Source organism: Macaca nemestrina, chromosome 6 (genome assembly GCF_043159975.1).
Source record: "Macaca nemestrina isolate mMacNem1 chromosome 6, mMacNem.hap1, whole genome shotgun sequence".
Taxonomy (NCBI): domain Eukaryota; kingdom Metazoa; phylum Chordata; class Mammalia; order Primates; family Cercopithecidae; genus Macaca; species Macaca nemestrina.
The window spans coordinates 12,630,523-12,652,327 of NC_092130.1; the positions used below are offsets into that span (position 1 = coordinate 12,630,523).

General features: G+C 40.7%; 1 protein-coding gene across 19 annotated transcripts in view; it reads right to left on the reverse strand.

Annotated features, from left to right (window-relative positions):
- Nucleotides 1-21,805, reverse strand: part of LOC105480824 (teneurin transmembrane protein 2) — a 3,943,693-nt gene that overhangs the window by 455,369 nt on the left and 3,466,519 nt on the right. The window contains exon 1 of one of the 19 annotated variants that reach the window (XM_071097771.1): nt 8,871-10,087. The exons of the other annotated variants lie outside the window; for them this stretch is intronic. The gene's annotated coding sequence lies outside the window, so the exon portion shown is untranslated. Of the gene's footprint in view, nt 1-8,870; nt 10,088-21,805 lie in introns of those variants that run through there. 19 annotated transcript variants of the gene reach the window in all.

A 21,805-nucleotide genomic window follows, 5' to 3' on the forward strand; every position in this document is an offset into this window, starting at 1 on the left:
TCGAGGCACAGCTAGTCATGTAAGTGTAAGCTGTGGTTTGAACACATATTTCTCCAACTCAGGTTCTATACTACATCCTGCGGAGACTCAAGAGCAGTTCTTCTGCCAGTGATTGAATCGTGTCCATTTAATTGGGTAAGGTGGGTCATATTGGAAATTAGCATTCAGATTAGTAGTGTTTGCTGTTGTTTCAGGGTCTACTACAGTCGTTTCCAAATCTCCTGGGGATGTTTAAAAAACACAGTTGCCTGGATCCCATTCCTACACATTCTGATTTTACTGGTATGGGTGTGGCCTGGGCATCAGGATTTTAAAAGCTCCCCAGGTATTTCTAATGCACTACAAGTTCAGAAACCACTGCTTTAGGGAGTTTTCATGTTGCCCTAGGGAAACAAGACAAATTCGTTCTTGGTGGGAAATTTGCATAAGTGATCACATATAGAGCCTCTTCATCAACTTGCTATTATTCTGCCTCTTCCCTAAGTCACACATGTCATATTTTAATAGGTTCTATCTCTTTTTTTTAAAGTGCATTTATTAAGTCACTTTCAGTTCATTTTCCTATGGACTTGCTAATGATAGCACATCAAATCAAAATAAAGGGAATTTAGTATTTTAGTTTTGCTACGGAGCCTTCCCATGAGTTAACATAGACTACTGTCTTCTTATTTTATTTACTCCTGAAATATCTTGGTCAATGTCCAGTTTTCTTGGAGAATCATCACTCCTTGCTCTTGTGCTATGTGGTGGGCAAGGTGAATGGCCCCATCCTTAGGCCTAGTCTATTAGCATGTTCATCTCTGCGTCAGAGTGATTGCTTCAGGGATGGGTCCATGAACACAATGCAGGCCAGGCTTTTATTAGAACATTGGAGAAGTGTGTAGTAAAGAATTAACCTTACCCCCAAAAAAGGTTTTTTGCCCTCAGCTACTGGGAGGTGATTGCAAAACCCTTGGAATATCCTGACTGCCAAAAACCTCTTCTTCTTCTTCTTCTTTTTTTTTTTAACCTAGGGGCTTTGGGCCAAACTGCACAGTCGAATAATGTGATTTATGATGGGGCTTTGGACCATGTAGCATTAGCTTGACCTCTGGAGGGACTAGAGACTAATGGTCAGCCACAAGGGTGGTCAATTATGTCTTTGTGACTGAGCCCCAAATCAAAATTCTGGACTCGAAGGCTCAGGAAAGACACCCTGGTTGGCAGTGCTCTGTGTGTACTGTCACACACTGTTACTTGGGAAAGTTAGCCCTGTCCATGACTACACTGGGAGAGGACAACTGGGAACTTTGTTTTGGGAACTTTCCTGAACTCTGCTCCATGAGTATCTTCTATTGACTCACTTTAATATGTATTCTTTCACTGTAAAAAACCATAACTGCAAGTATAACAGCTTTCAGTGAGTTCTGTGAGCCATTTTGGTGAATTATAAAAAATGAGAACGATCTTAGGAACCCCGAAACTTTGCAGTTGATGTCACAAGTAAGCATGATATTGTGGATTTCCCTGACTCTGCAGGAAAAGAATTTTCTTTTCCATTGGACTTGATCTTCGAGGACATTAACTTGGAGTTGCTGGGGGCCATCTTCATTACCACATAGTGAAAGGCAATAGGGAAGAGAAGATAACAGGGGAGAGAAGGGTACTGTGATATTACTTGAGTCCCTGAAATCTAAATGTCTGAAGCTATTCTGGACTTCTTTTCTGTTCCAAGAGTAAAAATCTTTTTTTTCTTAAATGCAATCTTAGTTGAGATGCTCTCATCTATAATCCACTGTACTACCTCATTGGGCTCTCCAAAAAATCAGTTATATGACATGATATGTGAAAGGGCTTAGTATATTGCCTTATACATAGTGAGGAGATTGAAAAATGCTAGCCATTAATTATTATTATTGTTGTCATTTTAATTTTTAATATTTTCCTATTACAAATTTCTTTTAAAGCTCAAGCCTAAAATTTGACAACACTGTGGAAGGTGTGGAGACTCCAGGTGACTCTGTCCTGCTTCTACTTTTAGTCCTCTTACAGCCTACCTTGGTATCCCGTGGCTTACCGAAATGCTTGCACCTGCCCCTCTTAACTCCTCAGTTTCATATACATTTGGGAGCACGCTTTGGACTGTCTGTGATAAAATATGCATATTTCCTGAAACCCAAAGTATTCTCACTGAATGTAATAAGTGGGAAATTATTTTATAGGAAATGAAAATCTAAGATTAATATTCTCCTATGCCATCTAGTCCCCCCAGGACAATTATTCACTGTACTAGAGCAAAATAAACTTGCAAAATATGGGAATTGGTTCTCTTCTCAGATTTTGGATTAATAAACTCCTGAAACTGCTCAAAATCAGTTCCTGGATGCTATGCCCACCACCTCACCTCACTAAATAGGCATCAGGTCTTTTAGAACACAAAACTTCAAGCAAATTCATAGCCATTTGCTCAGAGCTAAGCAAAAAGAAAAAATAAAACATAGGTTTAAAACTAATAAATCAGTAAACAGTTATTGATCACTATTTATTGCCACTGTGGGAGGTAAATTTCATCATTGTTGACCTCAAGGAAGCTACAATATCCATTTATTCCCTCCTTCAGTCAACAAGTATCCACTGAATTTCACTCTCTGTGAAGCACTCTGTGAGCTGCTAGGAAACAAAGTGCCCTCATGGACTTACAGTTTTGAAGAGCAACAAATCCCACATTTGGTTCATTCCAAGCATCACAGGAAAGCTTTATAAAAATACAGGCATCTGAACCTTTTCTCAGGACGACTGTATAAAAAATTTCTCAGGAGAGCCGATGCCTATTCTTTTAATAAGTGTCTCCCACGATTGCTGTACTTCACCAACTTTGAGAACCATGGGGACAGCTAATAAAACAGATACATGAAAACAATCGAATGGGAGGCAGTGTTTATGTGTTCAGTGACACATGAGTACTACACCAAGGAGTTAGCTGAGGCAGAGACCACTTCAGACAATGCCTTTCTTACGCCCTCCCAATTGCTATATAATCACGACCTATTCCAAGTTTATTCAAGCAGCCAAGTCAGGATGTCTCCCTAACCTCTAGCACCGATGCCTGGTGAACTTCATTCCCAGGTGCAGAGTCACCAAAGGTGAATCAAGCTGTAGCGTGTCCATGCACTGTCTCACCCTCTCATTCAGCCTCAAACGCTGGTGTGGTTAAAAAATGTCTCAAAACTTCCAAAGCCATAAGCATACTTGCCTTAAATTGCTTTTTACTCCTGCCATTTTGGGGTAGCTGTTAAATAGGATGTTAGCTTACTTTTTTCCCCCTAGGACCACATATTTTCAATTTTTCTTCCTTGTAATAGGAGCAGACTTCTGACAATTAAGCTGCCCCTTGATGGCCATGCCATGGTTCGTTTGTGTAGAGATGTGATAAGGTGTGCTCTTGAAAGTAGAGACTGAGCTGTGAGACAGGTCTTGGTTTGATCCCCGGCCTTGACATCTACCATGGAGTGACTCTGAAAACTTTATTTGATCTATCTGAGCCTCAGTTTTCTAATCTATATAAAGGGAGAGCGCCCATGGTGAGGCTTAAATGAGATAATGCACGTAAAGGAAATGAATCAGAATATATAGTCAATAAAGAGCAGAGATTATTACGATTATTGTTCCAATTTGCTGGCAACTAAAGGCTTCATAACTACAGTTTAGGACGTATGTAACCCAAGAAGCAGATTCTTCCTTCTACCACCCACAACACGCGCTACGTCTTCAGATCTCCGCATAGAGTGTCGAAGTCCGGGAAAGAGGATCCGCTTTTGCAAATAGGGCTTACAGCAAGAAAGGATTATCTTTTTTCCATTTCTGTTTCTGCTCTTGCTGCAGCAATTTTATTATCATAGAAACGGGGAAAAAATAAATTTTAGAATAAGAGATTGTAAAACATGCTTTCTTGGTGTTCAAATAGAAGAATGTTACCTATGGATTAGGTATCTCTTATTCAAAACGCTTGGGACTAGAAATGCTTCGAATTTGAGATTTTTAAAATGTTGAGTATTTGCATCATACCCATTAAACATCCCAAATTCTAAAATGCAAAATCCAAAATGCTTCAAGGAGTGTTTTCTTTGAGCATCGTGTTGGCGCTCAAAAAGTTTAGGCTTTTGAAGTATTTAAAACTGAAAATTTCAGATGCAGGATGCTCAACCATATCAGCCAATTTTAAATGGGGTTTTGTATGTTAATTAGAAATAAATTGGGCAAAGGGTAGGGCCAGCACTTTGAAACAGGATTTAGGGGATTACTGCACAACTATATACATGCACAAAAGTCACTAAACTGTACACTTACCATAAGTGAAATTTTGGTATGCAAATAGGCCACCATAAAGAGATCTGGCAACTATATATATATGTTAATAAACAAAGAAAGAGAGGGAGGAAGGAGGAAAGAAAGGAGGGGAAGGAGCATGAGGTCTATCCTCTGAATCACAAGTATTTATGCCTCTGTTCCGAATAGTAATTACTCCCACGAACCCTGAAGTATCAGATCTGTGTCCTGGTAATGGAAAATGTGGAGCTCCACAGGAGCCCTACAGGTTTGGTGCTTCCTGACTCCTGGTCCAACACCAACACAGAAAGCAGACCCACTCCCAGAAATAAATAAAAGTGGAGAATAGGAAAGCTGTCACTGGTTCATTTTTGTCTCCATTGAAGACCTCTCTTCTCCCTGGCTCAGTTCTCCAGGGTGCCCTAACGCTCTCTGAAATCTCCCACTTACCAAAACCTACCCTCAAATTTCTATCTGTTCAAAGGAGCAGAGACAGATGGAGCTGATATGCTTAGAATGTCAGTCTCCCTTGAAGAAATCTTGACTGGTGGAATTTTAGGAATGCAGTGGGGCATTCTTTACCCCTCTGTTTCCTCTCATGTAAGTGGCCACATAAGAGAAATCTGGCGCAGGCAGGCAGATTTGGTGTTCACTGTGTAAGAGGTAAAGAATTTGATAAACTCGGAGAAGTGATTGGCCAATTATTGATTTGCTACATTTCTCTGTGTGCCTGAGGCTCTTCCTAATGCCTCCTACATCAGGCATTTAGGTTTTTCTGCACTCAAGTCTCCGCTGGTATCTACCTGCAGCCAGCAACTGTCTTTGCAAATACTCATTTGATTTTCTTTGAATATACAGGGTCAACATGCCACCATTTCTAGGACTCACACAAGTTAAGATTTGGCATCTTAGGAAATACCTGCTAGTCTCCTAGTGAAAGAATGAAGGTTGACAGGTGTGAACCTTGTTCAGACATCATTAGTTGCACTACAATGCACCTACACTTACTCAGGCCAACATGAGTGCTTTATCACCATGACAGGAATCAGGAAGAATTCATTTAAATCATCACAAGATACAATAAAGAAGCCTACTAGTAGAAGCTGCAAAGAAATATGTACACTGCCCAGTGTGTAACTGGTTTAATTACCTCAAGCTGTGAGGAACACCTTGGGTACCCCTCAACAAGATATTCTGACATGACTAAAGGAGGAAGATGTTCCTTTCGTGTTTAAAGCTCAATTCATTCCCATCTAAGAGGATCACACATTTTAAGGAACTAGAATGATTCCAAATTATTTAAAAATGTGACCAAAACAAATTCTTTCACATTCTAGGCTCTTAGCAGGGTTATTCCACATCATCAGCTCATTTAACACTCCTAGCAACTGGTAATAGGGAAATGTTCTATTATGGCTGAGTCATGGAAGAGTTAAGGAAGGCATCAGAAGAAATGTGTTAAGTGGGAAAACATGATGAGTTTTTATCCACACTCCACATTGAGGGTTCAAGGGTTTTAAACAACGAAGGGTCCCTCACTTACTGCTATATTTTGAATGTCTGTGTCTCCTCCCCGATTTGTGTTGAAACTTATTTCCCAATGCAACAGTATTCAGAGGAGGGGCCTTTAAGAGGTGATTAGGCCATGAAGGCTCTGCCCTCATGAATGGATTAATGACTTCATAAAAGAGATATAAGAGAGCTGTTAGTTCCTTTTGCACTTCAGGTCTTCCACCACGTGAGGACACCTGATACGGTGCCATCTATGGGGAATGAGCCTTCATCAGATACTAAACCTACCCGCACGTTGATCTTGGACTTCTCAGCCTCCAGAACTCTCAGAAAATAAATTTCTGTTCTTATACATTACCCTGTGTGTGTGTGTGTGTGTGTATGTGTGTGTGCATGTTTTGTTATAGCAACACAAATGGACTAAGATGCTTCCTGTGATCTGGTCTTACCACTGAATTACCCATTCTCTGCCTATTAGCCCTACCCAGCTCTCTAAACCAGGCTGATGTACCCAAGTGTCATATCTCTACCAGTCCGTACATACAAATCGAATATAAGCCTGCATTCTGCATTTCTGGCCATCTCTCAGGAGGCATATCCCCTGCCCCTGCCAATATTTGGTTCTAACCTTCCTTCCTTCTCTCTTGCTTCCTTGGATCTCTGGTTTCCTGTCCCCAAATTGAATTAAATTCAATTCCAACTCTTCTTGAGTCTCCTCCAACATGGGACTTTGTTTATCTGTGAACTCTTTGTACTAGCTCCATTCTCTCCATCCTGTAGCCTTCTGTTCATAGCTCCAACAATACCACTCATCTTGTCCATTGTATTTATCTGTTTAGAGGGTTGGCATTCTCCACTGACTGTTAGCTCCATCAGGATATGGAACAGGTATGATATATCTCTGTACTTTCAAAGCCTAACACTCTGCCAGGCATATGCTGGGCACCGACTTATTGATCAAGGAATAAATAAATGCTGCCCCTCATAGCCAGTCACCAAGAAATTTTTAAAAAGTAATAAAAATAAATTATGCCTTCAGCAGCCAGAAACATTTGTTTACTAATGTGAAATTGCCAAAATATTCTCAGCTCGCACAGCATTGGAACACTTTGACCCTGGGGATTTTATATATATGTATATATATATTTTCAAGTACAGCACGTTCAAAGTATAGGGAAAAAGTACTGTACTTCTATGGTCAAAGGCCTTTATTCGAAAACTGTAATTTGGAATGAGAGCATTTTTTTTTTAAGGCAGTGGTTTTGAAATGTAGAAGTGAAGTCTAGAACAAAGGAAGATCTAATAAATTCCAGAGATCAGCCTATTCATCTACTGGGACTACTGGGTATATCTTTTGCATTGTCTTCTAAAATTAGTGTGGTTCCTGAAGGAGTTTCTCCACCAGGGGATCAGGAAAGGCTCTGGGATAATTGAAGGGACGCTCAGACAAAGAGAGACTGGAGATTCAAATAGGGTAGGTGTGCTATTTTACAGTCAGCATGGCCTTGTGGAAAACACACATAAAGACAGCAGCCCTTGGCAAAGCCCACGGGGCTGCCAGCACTCCTCTGCTGATGCCCAACAGAACTGAAATTCAGTGGAAATCAAGTAGCAGATTATGCGTGCTGCAAGACTTGAAAACTAACATGCGGCCTAATGAGCATATTATAACTGCAGGCTCTGCTTGTTAACTGCTGAAAATATTTTCACAAGGCTTTGGGTATGGCAGGGTAATGCTAGTTAGGAAACGTCTATGCTGAAAGGGAACTCTGTGTAAGCTAGGCTTGAGCAAGTCACCTGGATAATGCCAGTGATTAGAAATGAATCATATCACATCTGGTCTTGGGTGTTCCATGACAGACTTCCACTGGTTTTCTCAGAGACCTGAAGTAAACAACATCATGAAGCCTGGCAAAGAGAAGGACTATGGAGCTACTACTAGAGGGAACCAAGATGTTCCTCTGATCTGTTAAATAAAACCCAACTCAAGACTTGCCTCTAACAGGAACCAGGAAAATTCCTAGATGACATCTGTGGCTTTCTGTAAGAGCCAGTTTTTCAGGGATTACTTTGTACATAGAAACAAATGCATGCATATTGTGTAGATAAAAATGACCTCTAATGGATTGTCCAGCCAGATCTGTTATCCTCATATTTTCAAGGTGCAATCACATACCTTTCCTCATTTTGGATCTGCATACAACACTGGGTGGTAACACTGACCAAAGTCCATCAGTGATTCTTAGTTGGGGGTGCTTCTCTATGATACGGGATAGTTAGCAAAACACACATGCCTAGGGCTTACCCCAGGCCTACTAAAACAGAATTTCTGGAGATGGGCCCCAGGTATCTGAATTTTGGTACAAAGCCAACATCTCCCATAAGTCTGAAAACTGATGATCAAACTACGATCATCATAGATGATGTGTTTAGACTGGGGATAAACATGCCCAACACAAAATATCCTTCTTTTGATCTTGCCTTTAGGGACCTGAAATGGTTGTTAGATCTAACTTATCACTCTGTTAAGGATCTGCCACAGTTTTCAAGACCCTCTAAACACAGGCATGTCTGGGAGGAGAGCTGCATGAACATCTATCAGTTCACAGGTTTAGTCAGAGTGAACCCTAACACAAGGCATCTTAATTAGAGCTTTTTCTAAAAGTGAGTCCTTGTATTTCTCACAGTTTTCATTTTGTCATGTACCTTTATTATTTATGTAATATTTTTTCTTTAAGCAAATTTGATTTTCCCCCAAGTAGATGCATTTATTTTAAAAGACATTTATGTCACCACCAGAAAAGTGAAAGTATCTGCCATAAATAGAAAGCAAAGGCCAAAATAAATACAGTGAAAAGAAAGGAAGATTACAAAAACACTCAACCAGAGATGTTCTCCCTGATTTCATCTGGAGGATTAAAGAGAGTTGGAAATGGAATAACTTCTTCACTGTGTGATTTGAAGTTGTTTAATGCACATTATTGTGCATTTAAAATCTCAAGTACACCCTCTCCCCTGCATTTACACACCCAGAGGGAGGCTCTCCCACTTACCCTGCTGGGAGATACAGCTGAGTGCCTCTCCAGAATGTCTAGGTCATGAGCCCTGCAGAGGGAGGGTTGGAGGGCAGATGCATGGGTCCTGGGGCAGGAGGGTCACTATAAGGGCTTGAACACGGGAAGCCCATGCAGTCCCCTTGGACGTTACAGTTTTGTCGCAGGCCACCTGGGTGCTGACTGTTCCTAACCCCACCAAAGCCTCCTGCTTAGGTGTTCACGGACAGCAGTGCAGAGGTGGGGACAATTGGGCAGAAGAGAGAAAATTGTTCTTTTATTCCAGGTTTGAAGCTCATCAAGGGTAGGGTTCAGCATACTAAGTCCTTTTCTGACTGTAAAGATAAAAAGATAAAATAGCTCCCTCAACCACAGTGGAGTTTAGTGTGTCTTTGACAAGCAGCATAATTAAGATCTAGCATAAACACAGAGCCTCCGAGGACAGTAAAAGCTGACTAAATGGGAATTTGTTCTGTTTGGCTTTTCTTTCCTTTATTTAGTTTTCCTGTGGAAGTTTCACTTTGAAGCAGGGCCGGCCCTAGGCAAAAGTGCAGAGTCTGCGATCTGTTGGAATACTATGCCTGCTCTGTCTTACTCCTTTGAGTGCTTCAGCCTTATGTCAGTCAATGCCACCCACAGAAGGGGCTTTCCTCGAACTGCACAGTCCCTTTTCAGTACACTCTGGCCCCACAAGCCTTCCTCCCTAGAGAGTGGTGTGAAATGCCTGGTACTGTGCCTGCCTCTGCATGGTTGGAGGTTCTCATCTTCTTCCTCTTGTCCTAATTCATCAGGAACTCGTTCTCTGCTGTGGGCTGATTGGAGTGGCAAATAGGGGGCTAGCAGTGGCTTCTTTGTTGTTTAACAAGGGCTTTTCCAAAGCAGTGACCCACTTGGAATCTTTAAATTACAGAAAACTGATGGAGATGGGGCAGGGGAACAGGAGGCCTTCACTTTCAGTGCTGGTAAAGCTGACATCTGTGTGGTAGGGGTGTCAAGACTCTGGCCTGCAGTTAGCTTGCCTGGATGCGAATCCCAGCTCTTCCACTTTCTAGCTGAGTAAACTTGAATAAGTGGAACCTTAAGCATCATTTTATCATCAGTAAAGGGGATTATCAGGATGAGTCATTGAAAAAGATTATGAAACACACTTTGCATAGTTTCTGGAATTTAATAATCACTTACTAAAATTTCTTGTTATTATTATCCATATTATCAAAATGGTGCCAGAGCCATCCTAAGCCATTGCTTAGGATGAACTAATTTAAGCACATGCAACTTTGATGGAGTCATAAACACATTGTGTTAGATCCATATTTTCCCCTTAAACTAATTCAAAAGATTTTTTTTCCTGCAGCTATCAGTCAGCAACAAGTTTTCTCTCCTTTCCTTTTCTGACAGAGTACTCTTTTCTCACATATAGCATCCCTCTTCATTTCCTAGACACTGGCCAAAAGGCAGTGATCTCAAAGGCAATGAGAGAATTAATTGTAACATGAGAAGCATTCTCAACCTTCAGATCTGTAATGACAGGTAAATAGCACAATTTGAAAGGAACATATTTTTTGTCCTCAGAAATGCTTACATGTCGAAGGGGTTTCTATTTACCCACCACACAAACTGTGATGGAAATACAATGACTTACAATAGTGCTGCTATTAGCCCCACTGCCACAAATGCTTGCAGGTGCTACCACAGGAAAATGAGCATCTATCTTCCAGTTTCAAATTAGTCCATAATGGGTAGTTTGATGAAGACATTATTTCTAAACAAGAAGTTCCCTAAATGCTAATTGCTTCTAAGAGCTGTTCAGTTAAAGGGGACAAATACTTCCGCTCATTAAAGGGGATGCCATTTAGAATGGGTCCTAGTTAATGCAAGGAAGCTTTAAGTGGGATGCTGAAAGAAAAATGAGGTCAGGACTCCAGGGACCATGTGACATCTCCCACACACCGAGGTGTCAGACTGAAGGACCTTGGGATGAATCTGGCTCAAAAATCAGCAGATGCGACAACATTGAGTGCATATTTCTGCATGTCAACAATTGCTAAGTCCTCTCCTCAGCAAAATGGTCAAATGACTGTCAATGTTAGGCTAAGATTACTAGCAAGCAGAGATTCCACTTCCTCATTACCATTAATAACTTATCTGGATGGTATTCAAGAGGGGATTGTAACAAACTGGAGAGTGGATCCATGCTTGGCTCCTGTAGAGCATAGAGCTATCACTCCAATATTGACAAATGCCATGTTGACAGTATGAAGGAGGAAAGAATAAGAAAAAAAGTATCCTCAAGGAGGACATGCCTAACTCACGCTGCATCAGGACTTTGAAAGCCAGCTAGAGAGAATTCCAGAGAGGCTACAAAAACACTTGAACCTGGACAGCCCATGTTAATAGCAACTCCCAAAAGATATGCAACTTTCATATTCGAGTTGCTATTACCAACCTACGAAGAATGTTAAGGCAATCTCCTACAAAGAAGGTATGGCATCCCCACAGCCATAAGCCACTCCCAACTCTATGGGAGAGACAAACATTTATCAAATATTCTGCACACACACACACACACACATGCACACCAAATGAACTGTGATAAATGTAAGAAAGATGCTGACAAGAGGGTATAAATGGGAGAATTGACTTAGGGATATCATGAAAAGCATCACTCAGGTATTAATATTAACTGAGTTCATTGCTGCCAGTTGAGTACATGAAGGTACAGATGGAAGAGCAAGGAAGAGTAAGCAGTATGTGCAAAGACCCACAGCAGTTGAAGAAATAGAGAGCAAATCAGTGCATCTGGAACCAGAGAACATGGAGAGAAGATTGAGATAAAGCTGCAGAGGAGATCATGTAGCCCCTTGTAGGATTTTGATCTTGATCCAAAAAACAACTGCATAAAAGACTTTTTTGGGTCACAGGCAGGATAACACATGATAAGATTCTAATTGAACTGTGAAGAATATATCAAGAGGATCAAGAGTAGATATGACTAGATTAGGTAGGAGGCCACCATGGTGCCAGAGGAGGAGACAAGATGGTGGTGTCAGTGGAGACAAAACCAACCCCTTTGTAGGCGCCCTTGTTTCTATCTCTAGTTTCTGGAGGTCACTGCTTCCTTTCCATTGCTTTCTCTAGCATCCATAGTCTCCTACTTCTTTCCCCTTTGCTTTTGCCAAAACCACCTACTCTGTCTTTAAAAATAGTAATAAAATAGCAACAAGAAGAACAGAATGCATTCTTACTCATAGAGGTATCTCCATCATTTGACATCTTATTTCTCTCCTTATTTCTAAAGAAATAATTTCTTATGCACATTGCCTCGAAGTCTTCTCAACGTTTTGAAAATCTGGTTTGTCTTCATCACTTCAATGACACAGTTCTCTTGACAGTCATTAGTTACCTACCTGATTATATATGTATGGCTACTGTTTGCCTTGATATATACTATTTTGCCGCATTTAACAATACTGTTCACATGATTTTTTTTTTGGAAATTCTTTCTTTCTTTTACTTTTGGGAGCAATGTACCTTCCTGGTGCTTCTCAAGGCTCCTCCACCTTGCATTCTCCATTGCCTTCAAGACTTTTTTCTCTCCTTTGCAATCCTCACTCTAGATTTCTACCATGCGGAGGTCCTTAGATGGGTCTTCTCTGGGTCATTCCCTTGCAAAATCTAACATAATTTAATGTGAATTTCTCCTTTAACATCTTTTCCAAAATCCGTTTAGAAGCCTCAAATCACTGAGTTGATAGAATAGATCTGATTTTATGTATCACCATTACTGAATTCTCAGAATGTTAGGGGGAAAAGCAAGCATAAATACGATCTTTCCCCAAAACACTTTCCTGTAAAAGAGCTTCCTCATTTGTCCACCTGTGGGAATCTCTATTTCTTACCTGTGTTTCCTGCACATTTTGACCACATTAATCTTTTGACCACATTAATCTTTCTACAACCATACTTCAGTGAGATTACTACTTTGCTTACAAAACAAAACAAAAACGCCTCCCTAAGGGTGAGGATTCTCCAGCCTGGCATTCAGGTCACTCTCTAATCTGACACCAATCCTTCTCTCAATCTCAGCTGTAATTTTCACTCATCTACCCCAATTTCGGGTAAGTTTAATGAATTGCTCTACTTAGTATTCCTCATTCCCGATTTCATTTGTAAAATAAAATTTTATTTTGGACGAATTTTAGAGTATAGAAAAGTTATAAAAATAATCCAGTGAGTTCACTAGAAACTTTCTCTCAGTCTCCCCAGTGTTAACCTCTTACCTAACCACAGTATATTTGTGAAAAGAAATAAATTAACATCAGCACATTACTAGTAATTAACCTGTAGGTTTCATCAGGTTTTTCTGTCCCAGGATGCAATCCAGGAAACCATATTGCATTAGCAATGTGTTTAAGTTCCCATTAGCATTACTTTGCCTAAATGTCCCTTCCCTGCACCAGTTATCTTTCAAGGACCTTGCAACTTTTTCTTTTCCACAGTGTTTCCAACTTTGTGCCAAGAATCTGACTCCTACTCATCTTTCATGTGAAACATGTCCCCAAGACAGTTGCCCACTTCTTTCTCTTTCCTTCAAACTCTTCCAGATCTTACTCTTTATTCCACGAATTTGACCCTTGTCGTGTACGCCCACATCAACTTCAGCAACCAGAACACAGAGGGAATCAGCAAATACCTACTAAGTCATTGCCAACCATGTTCATAGCAAATGCATATTGTAAAGGATCCATCACAAATGTAATTTTTCCCTAATATTTTCCTAGTAGAGGAATTACTACTGATGACTTGACTGTGCTAACCCCTTTCTGCCTAAGCTGCCAGGACCAAAGCAACTTATTTCCCTTTCAGGTTCACCAGCAGAAGCCACAGCTTTGAAATAAACATGTGTAATTTGTCATGCCCAAAGTAAATGTTTATTTTTCTCAAACAAGTGTTTTATTTGGCAAACGTGTACCACCTGTAGCATTTGTGTAGTGTGTGTTTGGAGACACGGCTTTGGATTTTATCTGGGTTCTGAGTGGACTGGTGGGCGACATAGCTACTGTAATATATTCTTCAATTAAATAGGTGGATAGAAATAGAATTTAAATATTCAGGAATAATAATTGTTGGGGAGAGGAGCCCTAAGCGATATTCCTCACTGTCTATCATTTTTCTATTCTTACTTCTCAAATTTGGGGCTTATTAACATTTTTCTAATATTTCTCTCCAAGCATGCAGAAAGGTGCATACAGAAGTGAAAGTGAAGACTAATAGAAAGTTTGCTATGCTGCAATATAATGCTTTGTACTCTAGTTGGCCATGCTTGCTCACTTCTTGGTGCTTCTTTCTTTTTTTGAGACAGAGTTTTGCTCTGCCACCCAGGCTGGAGTGCAGCAGCACAATCATGGCTCACTGTAGCCTCAACCTCTTGGGCACAAGTGATCCTCCTGCCTCAGCCTTCTGAGTAGCTGGGACTACAGGCCTGTGCCACCACGGCTGGCTAATTTTTGCATTTTTTGGTGGAGATGGGGTTTCGCCATGTTGCCCAGGCTGGTCTCGAACTCCTGGGCTCAAGCAATCCTCCTTCCTCGGCCTCCCAAAATGCTAGGGTTATAGGCGTGAGTCAAGATAAGAAAATAGAAGCTCAGAGATGTTAAGTCATTTGCTCAAGATCATACAGTAGGGAGTAGTGGAGTTCAGATTGGAACTTAGTTTTCTCTTGATCTCAAAGCCCAGCGTGCACTAACTACCTAAAGCCAGTAGGAACTCATAATTTACTAATGGGCCTGGGGAATCCAGGAAGTGTGTGTACAAAAAGAAAAGATTTCCTTCCCTGGCATACTTCGTGTGTAGCAGGATGGGCAGAAGGAAGAATGAGACAAATTGGAAAGCTCAGTCAGGGACGGAAAGCTCAGAGGGACAGGCACCTGCAGAAACCGTGAAAATGTTGCTGGACCTAGAGCAAAACTCTTTTCATAACATTGCACATGCTGACACCGATATTATCATGTAAATGCCTGTTAACAGAATAATACCTCCTGGGGTAAAAATGAGTCACCTTTTTTTTTTTTTTTTTCCATTTTTCAAAAAAGGCAGTAAGACCTCCATGCAGATTTATCTGACCTCTGGTAACCGTTCCCAGGGAGCCATTATGTTCTACTGTGTGAAACGCCAGCTCTGGAGGAAGTCCTTAAACTTAAGGATGTATACAACTGCTCTTTGTGGCTCCCGAGGAGCTATTATAGTCAGTGAGGTGGACAGAACACGTTGTCTTCAAGTCTCGAGCAACCCTCTGGAGCCACACGTGACCATCACATCTCCTGATGCATGCTTCTAGTTGGGATATGTTCCAAATATCTTTCCGCACCTGTGCTACAAACAATAATAGGGAAATGGGCCCTGAGCAGAAAGAGTCTCCTCCCAACATGTGCCACCAGGCTCTGCCTTCATCCTCAAGCTGTCCCAGGCTACACAGAATGACCTGCAAGTCAAAGGCAATGGCTGATCCTGCGTAGGTTGTAATGACATCATCATGGCCATAACCATATTTTTCCTCAAAGGAAAATTGTGAGCTGGGAAGAAGCTGTAATGAAGGCTCAGGGCTGTTATGATTTACTTAAGGCACGATTTGCAGATTTATTTGCCTAGAGGGCTTAGGAAGATCCCATAAATGAGCAAGGTCAGCTATGTAAAATTGCAGCTGTCTTGACCTGCTTTTCACTTGTCCATTTTTGACAGAGACATAGGAATAATAAATAGTTTACTCTCCTCTTTACCATAAGAAAAACAATACTTCAAGCTTGATCTTGTAAATGGCAAGTGACACTCTTCCTCACTACCGAAGGTGAGTGGGGATGATGAGAGAGTGGATGGAGTATGGAGAGCGGGGATGATGGCTCCCTGGAAAATGTATTTTCAGATGTTCCATCTGAAGAGTCAACTGCCTTTGCACTCCACATGACTCTGAGACACATGGGGATGTGGCCCAGCGGTGAGGCTGTCTGATGGTTCAAGAGCAATTGGAACTCTAGATACATTTTGTTTTTAATTCTAGCCCACTCATTCCAAACTTTCTTAAGCACTATGTAGGTTACATAAGACAGGTTTGCTTCATTAAATGATCAGAGAGGGCTGAAATCAAGACTAGGTCTCCCTTCCTGATTCTTAATTGAAGAATTTGGGATTATTGTACTTAGGGTTCCAGTTGTTTTTCCTGTGTGTTACACAACCATTTTCCTCATTCATTTATATATACACACACACACACACACACACAAGAATTTACGATATGTAAAGCGCTTTGCTATCCATTCTGTGGAATATTTACATATTTCAATATGTAAGGTGTATATGTATTACATTATACATAAGATACATAGATTATAAAAATACACACATGCATATACATATAAAATAGTTTCTGTTTTTAGGAGTTTACAATGCATGAGAGAAATTAAAAGTACACAAAAATCTGAAATATAATAGCTAAAACAACACTCGAGATCTTTTATTGAAGGCATGGTGCTTTGCTAGATAAATTCTAAGAATATTACCAAGACTCTATGCTTACACACTTGGGGTTTACAATCCAAGCCAAATACATTCTTGTGGGCAGCTATTGAGATACAGAGAAATAGAAACCTCTGGCAGAGACATGCATGGCCATGAGATTTTTGAGTCATATTCTGGGGGTTGGGGTGAAAAATGAAAGGCAAAGATATTTTTTGCTGGATTACTAAGGAAAAATCAGTGTGGTCACTGAATGCCTACCCTGCCAGTGATAGAGAAACATTTTGTGCTCAATATAGAAAGGATTTGATGGAGAAGCCTTATTTTCAGAGAGTGTTTGCCCCATGGGAATATTGCCACCTGGGGACTTAGGGCAAAGGTCTTTGCAGGGATCCTATGGCGAGAAGGTTAGAGAAAGGAATGCCAAAAAGTGACTTGGAAACTGAGCACCTCCTCTTTCCACAACATCATGTCTCTGTCGGAATCTATCTTGCTGATAATATTAGTTCCCACAGAAATGGTGCAAGATGGCGGAGGCACCTCTGAGACTGAGGGGTGATGAGAACAGTTCCCTGTTTTATACTCTGAAGGGTCCAGGCACTGCAACGTTTATGTTTCTAGGTTTGCTTTTGGGCATGGACTATCTGAAAGCCCATTATTCCTCTCTCTATTTTGGTTCCTCTGTGTTAAAAAATGATGTTCTGGCAGTTGGAGAAGGCAAGCGTGTGCATTTTCTAAGTAGGAATCATGCAGAGTCGAACATCGCTTTACCCAAATAAAACTTTTGCTTTCCGACTTTCAGTGGGCATGTTCCTTTTTTTAGCTTAAAAATTTTCTGGTCTGTATTAACAGCTTCTTTCACCAGCTTAGTCTCTCCCATTTTGCCAGCTGTGGACTCAGCCAGTGTGATTTCTTTTGTGCCCTGCTTTAAACAGTCTTAGAAACAGACCGTATTCTGCCATCAATCCATGCAGAGAAATCGCACTGACACGAACAGAGGCTCTGTGCAGGAATCAAAGCCAGGGCATGGCTTCATCATATCTTTAAAAAAAAAGTCTGCTTTTTATTTTGTCTGTTAATAACAAAAAGTACGCTCAAAGAACTGAGATAGAGGTTAGATCAAGAAACCAGGAAATGGGAAACTCAACTGTCTTGATGTCATTTCTTTATCTGTAAACTATAATGGGATCTACTCCTGTTTAAAATTGTAAAGTATGAAAATTGAATAATGACAATAAAAATGATGCTGATTAACATATATTAAGTACATATTATGTCTCCAGCACTGTGCTGAGTACTATTTTTAAATAAAAACCTGCTAGAGAAGGAACTCTTATTAAAGTCCCATTTCATTTTGCTGGTAAGCTGAGCCAGGATTTGAACTAATCCAGTCTGACTGCAGATAGTACATTCTCAACTACTTCTCTAAACTACCTTTAGTACCAAAGAATGTTGTAGGCTCTGAAAATAAACGAATGAAAGCACACACTAAAGTGGTTTATTAGAGGAAGCTGGATGGAATCTAAACAACATGATCAAATAAACAGCAAAGAAAACCAACCCAAATGACTTTATGTGGATGCTATAATAATCATTAATCACAGGATATTCAAAGCGTCCACCCAACCTGCAAGAGGACAGACCCATGGACCGGAAGCGGCCAAACTTGGCTGGGCGACCCAGAGAAGAAATGCTGGACTCTGCCCATTCCACCTGTCCAGGATTACGTCCGGCTCCTCATCCACACAAGTCGAGGAACGAATTGAGTTTAACTTTGTAAATAGGCCAGAAATTGGGATGAGGGTGAAGCAGCTACTGACCTACAATTGGTTCTGGCTCCCAACAATGGGTTGCTCTTACTTAAGAGTCCTCTTGTCAGGTGCTTATTAGGGTTACATTACCCTACTTTTACTTCCATAATAGACAAGTTGGACAGAGACCAGGAAAAGAAAAATATGGATTTCAATTGGTTGCATATTTTTGCCTAGAAATTATTTTGGAGGCCTAGCCTGATTATCTGTCAGTTTTTTTTTTAATTAATACCTTTGTTCAATTAGAAAACATTTATAAACCAGGTACTATGCTGGGCATTGGAGGCAATGCTAAGTAAGACACAGTGGTTCTTCTCAAGATGCTCATAGATTCATAGATCACAGGACTGTGCAGTAGGTCTAGCAGGGTAGAGCTGCAGCAGGTGTGGTCAGCTTGAACCGCAAAGATTTTGTAATTCCTACCTGTCATTGTGAAGGGTTGCTATGAGGACTCAATTTCCCAGTACCTGTATCTAGGAAGGGCTACTTGACCATTAATGGAAAGGAGTGACATAAGTCACTTCTTGGCTCAGTAATTGAGAAACAAGGGTGACTTTGCCATGGCTGAATGGAGAGGAAGCTGATGATCTAAGGAAGAGCCCTGAATAATAACAAAGAAGACTGGACCTTTGGCCATTGGACCATGGTGAGAGTGAGAGATACACTTTTCATCTAAGTTAAGTCACTGGAAATCTAAGTTTTTCTGTTACCACAGCTTGCATTGCCTAATTAATACATGTATATAAGAAAAGTGCTATTGAAGACCCATTATATGATGAGTTTTACCTCTTTGACTCTCAGAGGACTAAGATATTTTCCTTATTTCTGAGATCTTCTTTGGCATTTCACTGTGGCTTGTATACGCTGCCAACAATTACTAATGACACTTTTACCACAACAATAGTTGTAAATCAGGCGGTTTTTTCTTTATGCAATAGATTTAATTGAAGAAATGTTTTCACAGATTCCTTTACTGTCAATTAATCTATGCATCCCATGTTTTAAGGAATTTTGTAATTTAAATAATCCTTGGGAGTAAATCAAGTTAAGGAAGAGAAAAGCAATACTAGGAGCTAGCAACTGTGCTAAGACCATTTTATATATCATATGCTTTCAATTGATCCTCACAAAAATCCTATGAAGGAGGGGACTGGAGGGCCCAAAGTCACACAAAATCATTCAATAACAATCAGGATCTGAACCCATTATCTGATATCAAAAGTAGGGCCTCTAATAGCTATGCCTGTGGCTTCTCAAATAGTGTAGTAAATAAAAACAATCCCACCCACTTCTGGCAAACAGAAAACTCCTTGGGCCACCCATCCACCACTGATTGCCAATGGTAAAATAAAAAGAATTCAGCAAAAACTTAATAGCTGTTATTTTTAAAGGCATATCAAGGACAAAAGAGAAGTAACATGAAGTATTAGAAATAGCATTCATTTGAAATTAAAGATCTATGCTATGGTCTCAGCTCTACCACAGTAGTGGTGGGCAAGTGGACTCTCATCTACCACCTTCCACCTTCACCAACAATCCTCCAGTTGTCTTTTAGCGGGGCGACTCACTCACACTCCCAACCCATGTGGTTCCTGAGGGTTGTCTCCATTCCCAGCTGCACAGGTGAACACCCGATTCCACCATGGCCAAAAAAGCATGGTACTTTTCTAGCCACAGAGGTCAGGGACAGCCATGATGTGCAGGCTAGGTCAAAAAGATCTAATAAGACTCAGTGACAGGGTGTTTGTTGGAATCACTGGAAAAGGAAAGCCTTTTCTCTGCTGAGATTGATAGAAGATAGGATGGATGCCTGGAGCTTCCAGGTGGGAAAGGTGGGCTGTGAACAAAGTGAGAAGGGAAAGCATGACAGATTTCCATCATGTATCCACATGGAGTCAAAGAACAGAACCCTCCTTGAGTAGAAGGAAGCCCAGAACATGAAACTCTCTATTCAGCCAGGCCTGGACCTTTCTATCATCTCAGTCAATACATTTCCTTTTTTTTTTTTTTTTTTTTAATTTTTTCGAGGTGAAGTCAGAGTTCTTTTATTTGCAATTGTATGAGTACTGAGCAGTAAAATAACTTAATTACTTGCTAAGTGATTTTCACAAAAAGAATGTAACTATCAATGCCTTAAGAAAAATTAGTACTCCAAACTTAAAAATGCAAGACCAACAAAAGAAGTGCTCTGGTGGAGACCAGGGCTTGGCCTTGTGATCTACCCTTTGGATTCTCCCAGTCCCCCCTTTCCTAAGTGTGGAATCTCATGACTCCTTGGAACAGTTTAGAACCTTGAACAGCAGCAGATGCTCCCTATCTGCCCCCTGGGGATAATCATCTCTGCTTTGCAAGATTGTTGTATGAATAAAATAAAGCATGTTGTCAAGTGTCTGGTATTTAAGTGCTTAATACATAGCAAAGTGACTAGTACTTTAGTAAGTGCTTAGTAACACATGTTAAAGAAAAATAAAGAAAAGTGGAGAAACCTAGAATTCTATAAGGGGTTAACTTTTTGCATTTGAGTCCCTGAAAGTTGTATCAGTTCCTAGTGTGTGCCTTCTGATAGGTTCAGGCAGCTCTGAGATGTGGCCCAACAAAGTCCAAACCCCTATGCCCTAAGTTAAAGGTCCTGGGTGGTAAAGACAGGCTCTGAACAAACAGAGTGTGAAGTGGAAGCGTGACTGGTAATTATTGCTTTTGGCTGCCTGATTCCCATCCCCTTCTTTTGGAACAAGGTCTCAATCTTTTCTCCTTATTTCCAGGCCAGGAGGTTCAGTGGGGCGTTTCCAATGCCTGGTCAATCAGTTTATTCCTTTCTCCTGGCCACAGCCATTGGTTTAGGAAAGGGCACATGACCTAAGTTATCCAATGAGATTCAATCTTAGGAGTGTGTTGTTTGTATCCATTAAGAAAGAGAAGCTCTAGGACAATTTGGTTGGGTTTTTAAACAGGTACATATGTAAGCCTAGGCACACTGGAACTTATCTTCTCATTACAAATGGAGAGTCTTCTTAAGAACAAGGCCAACAGAGAAAACCAAGCCAAGAGATGAACAGAGGTCCAGTCACTCTGTTAGCTAGAATTTTCTTATTCTTCTCAGTCATGAGGTGATGAATTCACCTTTAGTTTTTGCCAAAGCCAGTTGGAGTTCAGCCTCTGCCACTTGTGAGAGACAGAATCCTGTCTAATAGTGTAAACAATAGCATTCTACAGAGGCTTGGTACCTGAGGCATTAGAGGCTGGTTTTCCAAAACTAGAAGTTGAACTCTAAGCACGGCATTTGGTCATGGTGTCTGAGACAAAAAAAAAAAAAATGTGAACACTTTGGAAAATTCTGAGTGTGACACACTGGGCAAGGAGGTTTCATTTCTCATGTTTTGAGTTTCTTCTTCTGTAAAATGAGGAGTAGGATTAATTCAGGGGTCACAAATAGCAGGTTGTAGGATAAAGATGACCCATAAATACGTTTTGTTTGGCTATTTTTCCCCCACCCCACAGCATGCTTTATAACACAAAGTAAGTAGGCAGGTGCTATCCTGAGGGATGGACAGAAGTTATTTAACACTTACTGTCTCACACCAACCTACATGGTGCTTGCGGACATTTGAGCTTGCA